Source organism: Panulirus ornatus, chromosome 31 (genome assembly GCF_036320965.1).
Source record: "Panulirus ornatus isolate Po-2019 chromosome 31, ASM3632096v1, whole genome shotgun sequence".
Classification (NCBI taxonomy): domain Eukaryota; kingdom Metazoa; phylum Arthropoda; class Malacostraca; order Decapoda; family Palinuridae; genus Panulirus; species Panulirus ornatus.
Genome location: NC_092254.1, coordinates 18562382 through 18570296, shown reverse-complemented (window position 1 = coordinate 18570296; position 7915 = coordinate 18562382). Strand labels below are relative to the sequence as shown.

The 7915-nt window shown below is 39.4% G+C and overlaps 1 long non-coding RNA gene across 1 annotated transcript; it reads left to right on the top strand.

The window, feature by feature from the left end:
* The first annotated feature begins 1625 nt into the window (after positions 1–1625).
* LOC139758852 (uncharacterized) lies at positions 1626–5923 on the top strand. Its single transcript, XR_011714956.1, has 2 exons — positions 1626–3251; positions 3392–5923. It is a non-coding gene; the product is annotated as an uncharacterized lncRNA (long non-coding RNA).
* The last annotated feature ends 1992 nt before the right edge of the window (positions 5924–7915 follow it).

Below are 7915 nucleotides of genomic sequence, written 5' to 3'. Positions count from 1 at the left end.
AGAGAGCAGAAGAGGGTGTTTTGAAATGGTTTGGGCACATGGAGAGAATGAGTGAGGAAAGATTGACCAAGAGGATATATGTGTCGGAGGTGGAGGGAACGAGGAGAAGTGGGAGACCAAATTGAAGGTGGAGAGATGGAGTGCAAAAGATTTTGTGTGATCGGGGCCTGAACATGCAGGAAGGTGAAAGGAGGGCAAGGAATAGAGTGAATTGGATCGATGTGGTATACCGGGGTTGACGTGCTGTCAGTGGATTGAATCAGGGCATGTGAAGCGTCTTGAGTAAACCATGGAAAGTTCTGTGGGGCCTGGATGTGGAAAGGGAGCTGTGGTTTCGGGCATTATTGCGTGGCAGCTAGAGACTGAGTGTGAACGAATGGGGCCTTTGTTGTCTTTTCCTAGTGCTACCTCGCACACATGAGGGGGGAGGGGGATGGTATTCCATGTGTGGCGAGGTAGCGATGGGAGTGAATGGGGGCAGACAGTGTGAATTGTGTGCATGGGTATATATGTATGTGTCTGTATATGTATATATATCTGTACATTGAGATGTATAGGTATGTATATTTGCGTGTGTGGACGTGTGTGTGTGTGTATACATTGTGTATGGAGGTGGTTTGGGCCATTTCTTTCTTCTGTTTCCTTGCGCTACCTCGCAAACGCGGGAGACAGCGACAAAGCAAAATAAATAAATAAATATATATATATATATATATATATATATATATATATATATATATATATATATATATATATATATATATATATATATATATATATATATATATATTTATACTATTCTCCATTTCCCGCGTTAGCGAGGTAGCATTAAGAACAGAGGACTGGGCATTTGAGGGAATATCCTCATCTGGCCCCCTTCTCTGTTCCTTCTTTGGGGAAAAAAAAAAAAAGAGGGAAGGATTTCCAGCCCCCCCGCTCCCTTCCCTTTTAGTCGCCTTCTACGACACGCAGGGAATACCTGGGAAGTATTGTTTCCCCCTTTATCCCCAGTAATATATATATATATATATATATATATATATATATATATATATATATATATATATATATATATATATATATATATATATATATATATATATATATATATATATATATATGTAAGGTTCGCATGATGAGTGAGGCTCAGTAAACCTCCTGACTGAGGTTCAGTAAGGTTCAGATATATATATATATATATATATATATATATATATATATATATATATATATATATATATATATATATATATATATATATTATCCCTGGGGATAGGGGAGAAAGAATACTTCCCACGTATTCCCTGCGTGTCGTAGAAGGCGACTAAAAGGGGAGGGAGCGGGGGGCTGGAAATCCTCCCCTCTATTTTTTGTTTTTTTTTCAAAAGAAGGAACAGGGAAGGGGACCAGGTGAGGATATTCCCCCAAAGGCCCAGTCCTCTGTTCTTAACGCTACCTCGCTAATGCGGGAAATGGCGAATAGTTTGAAAAAAAAAAAAATATATATATATATATATATATATATATATATATATATATATATATATATATATATATATATATATATGTATATATATATATATATATATATATATATATATATATATATATATATATATATATATATATATATATATATATATATATATATATATATATATATATATATATATATATATATACATAAGTATTGAACATATAGATTTATATGTTCATTATAGTTTATCTGTAGATGTATTTGTTGATTATATATCATATGTAGGTAAATAAGTTAATTTCCATGCATACTACAGCAAGTTATACTACCTTTGTCCTGACTTCTTAATGAAGTAAATATTTATCCAGTGTTAAGATATATTTGGTAAGTTTTCGTTCACTTTGCTTTGTGTAGTTTTGACTGAAACATTTTGACTCACATGATGGCTTGAAGTTAAGAGCATCATGGTAGGTGAGACGTACCTTGGCAGGACTTGGTCGAGGGAGGGAGACTCAAACGAAAAAGAATATGAAGTTGAGAAGAAAAATTGAAATAAAGTAGACGAGCAGAAACTGCAAGATAGAAAGGTGGAAGACAGGATGACAGATATGTATGTAGATGTTTACTTTCGGGTCTTATTAATGATACATTTATCATAACCTCTACCACTTGAGAGTAAGAAAGGGTTAATGAATGATATATTTTGTGATTGCATGACTACTCTCAGGGCCACAGCCAAGATTGGATACCGTCGCATCTAGTTCGGTGGTTTCTGAAGCCAGAAGGTTTGACAATACGAGAGAAACTACAGCACGATGTAGACGTTGACATTAAGAGCCTCATATTGCCTTGGCAAGTAAGACCAGGCTGTTGTGGTTCATCAGCTTGTATATCTCCTGCATCAATATACAATTCTAATTATATTCCTAGATCAATCCTGTTCATTATCAGTGATGCTGGTAAATAAGGTAAGGTTAAATACAAAAAAAAGAGAAAAAGGTAAATTGAAAATAGGTGCTGGAAATTCCTGATGACAAGAGATTCAGCAGGTAATATAAGGAGGGATCGAGATATATTCCCAGTAACTGAGTCAAAGTTGGGGCACTAACGGAGTGGAAGCTGCCCCTACTTGGTCGTGTGGTCAAGTTACCCATCCATTATGAAGTAAGGGTCACTTGATGACTGAGGCTCTGTAAAGTTCAAATGATGGCTGAGGCTCTGCAAGGATCAGATGATGACTGATGCTGTGTAAGGTTCAGATGATGAGTGAGGCTCTGTAAGGTTTAGATGATGACTGGGGTTCTGTAAGGTTCAGATGATGAGTGAGGCTCTCTAAGGTTCGGTTGACACTGAGGCTCTTTAAGGTTCAGATTATGACTGAGGGTCTGTAAGGTTCAGATGATGACTGGAGCTCCTCAAGAATCAGATGATGACTGAGGCACCGTAAGGCTCAGATGATGACTGAGGCTCTGAAAGGTTCAGATGATGATTTAGGCTCTGTAATGTTCAGATGATGAGTGAGGCTTTGTAAGAATCACATGACGACTGAGGATCTGTAAGGTTCAGATGATGACTGAGGCTCTGTAAGGTTCACATGAGACTGAGGCTCTGTAAAGCTCAGATGATGACCAAGTGCTGTATAAGGTTCAGATGATGACTGAGGCTCAGTAAAGTTCCTGACCGAGGTTCTGTAAGGTTCACATGATGACTGAGGCTCAGTAAAGTTCCTGACTGAGGTTCTGTAAGGTTCACATGATGACTGAGGCTCTGTAAGGTTCAGAAGTTGACTGAGGCTCTGAAAGATTTAAGTGGTGAGTGAGGCTTTGTAAGTTTCAGATGATGACTGAGGTTCTGTAAGGTTCAGATGATGAGTGAGTCTCTGTAAGGTTCAGATGATGACTGAGGCTCTGTAAGGTTAAGATGATGACTGTGGCTCAGTAAAGTTCCTGACTGAGGTTCTGTAAGGTTCACATGATGATTGAGGCTCTGTAAGATTTACATGATGACTGAGGCTCTGTAAGGTTCAGATGATGACTGATTCTCTGTAAGGTTCAGAAGATGACTGAGGCTCTGTAAGGTTCAGATTATGACTGAGGCTCTGTAAGGTTCAGATGATGGCTGAGGCTCTTTAAGGTTCAGGTGATGACTGAGGCTATGTAATTTTCACGTGATGACTGAGGCTATGTAGGGCTCAGGTGATGACTGAGCCTCTACAAGATTCAGATGATGATTGAGTCTCTGTAAGGTTCAGATGATGACTCAGGCTCTGTAAGGTTCAGGTGATGACTGAGGCTCTGCAAGGTTCAGATGATGATTAAGGCTTTGTAAGGTTCAGGTGATGACTGAGGCTCTGTAAGGTTTAGGTGATGACTGAGGTAAGTTTCAGATGATGACTGAGACTCTGTAAGGTTCAGATGATGACTGAGTCTCTGTAATGTTCAGATAATGGCTGAGGCTCTGAAAGATTCATACGATGACTGAGGCTCTGTAATGTTCACATGATGACTGAGGCTCTATAAGGTGCAGGTGATGTTTGAGTCTCTATAAGGTTCGGATGATCTCTGAGTCTTTGTAAGGTTCATATGATGAGTGAGGCTTTGTAAGGTTCAGGTGATGACTGAGCCTCTGTAAGGTTCAGATGATGAGTGTGGCTCTGTTGGGTTCAGATGATGAGTGAGTGTCTGTACGGTTGAGATGATGACTGAGTGTCTGTAAGGTTCAGATGATGACTGAGTCTCTGTAAGGTTCAGATGATGAGTGAGACTCTGTAAGGTCCAGATGATGAGTGAGAATCTGTAAGGTTCAGATGATGAGAGTGTCTGTAAGGTTCAGATGATGACTGAATCTCTGTAAGGTCCAGATATGAGTGAGCCTCTGTAAGGTTCAGATGATGACTGAGTCTCTGTAAGGTTCAGATGATGAGCGAGGCTCTGTAAGGCTCAGATGATGAGTGAGGCTTTGTAAGGTTCAGATGTTGACTGAGTCTCTGTACGGTTTAGATGGTGAGTGAGGCTTTGTAAGACTCAGATTATGAGTGAGGCTCTGTAAGGTTCAGATGATGATTGAGGCTCTGTAAGGTTCAGATGGTGAGTGAGGCTCTGTAAGGTTCAGATGATGACTGAGTCTCTGTAAGGATCAAATCATGAGTGAGGCTCTGTTAGGTTCAGATGATGACTGAGTGTCTGTAAGGTTTAGATAATGACTGAGTGTCTGTAAGGTTCAGATGATGAGTGAGGCTCTGTAAGGTTCAGATGATGTTTGAGTCTCTGTAAGGTCCACATGATTACTGAGGCTCTGTAAGGTTCAAATGATGAGTGAGGCTCTGTAAGGTTCAGATGATGACTGAGTCTCTGTAAGGTCTAGATGGTGAGTGAGACTCTGTAAGGTTCAGATGATGACTGAGTCTCTGTAAGGTTCAGTTGATGAGTGAGGCTCTGTAAGGTTCAGATGATGAGTGAGTGTCTGTAAGGTTGAGATGATGACTGAGCGTCTGCAAGGTTCACATGATGACTGAGTCTCTGTAAGGTTCAGATTATGAGTGAGGCTCTGTAAGGTTCAGATGATGAGTGAGGCTCGGTAAGGTTCAGATGATGACTGAGGTCCTGTAAGGTTCAGATGATGACTGAGTCTCTGTAAGGTTCAGATGATGAGTGAGGCTCTGTAAGGTTCAGATGATGAGTGAGACTTTATAAGGTTCAGATGATGACTGAGTCTCTGTAAGGTTCAGATGATGAGTGAGGCTCTGTAAGATGCAGGTGATGAGTGAGACTCTGTAAGGTTCAGATGATGATTGAGGCGCTGTAAGGTTCGGATGATGACTTGGTCTTTGTAAGGTTCAGATGATGAGTGAGGCTCTGTAAGGTTCAGATGATGACTAAGTCCTAGTAAGGTTCAGATGATGAGTGAGGCTCTGTAAGGTTCAGATGAAGAGTGAGACTCTATAAGGTTCAGATGATGACTGAGTCTTTGTAAGGTTCAGATGATGAGTGATGTTTTGTAAGGTTCAGATGATGAGTGAGGCTTTGTAAGGCTCAGATAATGAGTGACGCTCTGTAAGGTTCAAATGATGAGTGAGGCTCTGTAAGGCTCAGATGATGACTGAGTATCTGTAAGGTTCAGATGGTGAGTGAGGTTCTGTAAGGTTCAGATGATGACTGAGGCTCTGTGAGGTTCAGATGATGAGTGAGGCTCTGGAAGGTTCAGGTTATGACTGAGTCTGTAAGTTTCAGACGATGAGTGAGGCTCTGTAAGGTTCAGATGATGAGTGAGGCTCTGTAAGATTCAGATTAAGATTGAGGCTCTGTAAGGTTCAGATGATGACTGAGGCCCTGTAAGGTTTAGATGATGTGTGAGGCTCTGTATAGTACGACGTCTTGTTCTCAGATCTTGTGATTAACATAACCTGTTTGTAACCATCCATTTGATAAAGATATGATTATCCCTGTTGATTGAGTCTCATTTAACCTCATTGTCACCACCACTTGCGAGACACACCTAGTGATTACCCCATCATTACCACCACGTGTAAGACCCACCTAGTGATTACCTCATCGTATGACCTTGTGTCTTGCCGGAGATAACACGATAACTTTTATAGATATCCGACCTAGCCATGCACACTGACCCCATAGATACGCACCAAGTTCAAACGAATAATTGATGAAGGAACATTGTGTCATGCTCAATGATTGATGAAGGAACATTGTGTCGTGTTCAATGATTGATGAAGGAACATTGTGTCGTGTTCAATGATTGATGAAGGAACATTGTGTCGTGTTCAATAATTGATGATGGATCATTGTGTCATGTTCAATGATTGATGATGGAACATTGTGTCGTGTTCAATGATTCATGAAGGAACATTGTGTCGTGTTCAATGATTGATGATGGAACATTGTGTCGTGTTCAATGATTGATGATGGAACATTGTATCGTGTTCAATGATTGATGAAGGAACATTGTGTCGTGTTCAATGATTGATGATGGAACATTGTGTCGTGTTCAATGATTGATGATGGAACATTGTATCGTGTTCAATGATTGATGAAGGAACATTGTGTCGTGTTCAATGATTGATGAAGGAACATTGTGTCGTGTTCAATGATTGATGAAGGAACATTGTGTCATGTTCAATAATTGATGAAGGAACATTGTGTCGCGTTCAATAATTGATGATGGAACATTGTGTCGTGTTCTATGATTGATGAAGGAACATTGTGCCCTGTTCAATAACTGATGAAGGAACATTGTGTTGTGTTCAATGATTGATGAAGGAACATTGTGTCCTGTTCAATGATTGATGAAGGAACATTGTGTCGTGTTCAATAATTGATGAAGGAACATTGTGTTGTGCTCAATAATTGATGATGGAACATTGTGTTGTGTTCTATGATTGATGATGGAACATTGTGTCGTGTTCAATGATGAAGGAACATTGTGCCGTGTTCAATAACTGATGAAGGAACATTGTGTCGCGTTCAATAATTGATGATGGAACATTGTGTCGTGTTCTATGATTGATGAAGGAACATTGTGTCGTGTTCAATGATTGATGAAGGAACATTGTGTCGTGTTCAATGATTGATGAAGGAACATTGTGCCGTGTTCAATGATTGATGAAGGAACATTGTGTCGTGTTCAATGATTGATGATGGAACATTGTGTCGTGTTCAATGATTGATGATGGAACATTGTGTCATGTTCAATGATTGATGAAGGGACATTGTGTCGTGTTCAATGATTGATGAAGGAACATTGTGTCGTGTTCAATGACTGATGAAGGAACATTGTGTCGTGTTCAATGATTGATGATGGAACATTGTGTCGTGTTCAAAGATTGATGATGGAACATTGTGTCGTGTTCAATAACTGATGAAGGAACATTGTGTCGTGTTCAATGACTATAGAAGGAACATTGTGTCGTGTTCAATGATTGATGATGGAACATTGTGTCATGTTCAATAATTGATGAACGAACATTGTGTTGTGCTTAATGATTGAAGATGGAATAATTGATGAAGGAACATTGTGTCATGTTCAATGATTGATGAAGGAACATTGTGTCGTGTTCAATGATTGATGAAGGAACATTGTGTCGTGTTCAATGATTGATAAAGGAATATTGTGTCTTGTTCAATGATTGATAAAGGAACATTGTGTCGTGTTCAATGATTGATGAAGGAACATTGTGTCGTGTTCAATAATTGATGATGGATCATTGTGAAATTTTCAATGATTGATGATGGAACATTGTGTCGTGTTCAATGATTGATGAAGGAACATTGTGTCGTGTTCAATGATTGATGATGGAACTTTGTGTCGTGTTCAATGATTGATGAAGGAACATTGTATCGTGTTCAATGACTCATGAAGGAACATTGTGCCGTGTTCAATGATTGATGATGGAACATTGTGTCGTGTTCAATGATTGATGAAGGA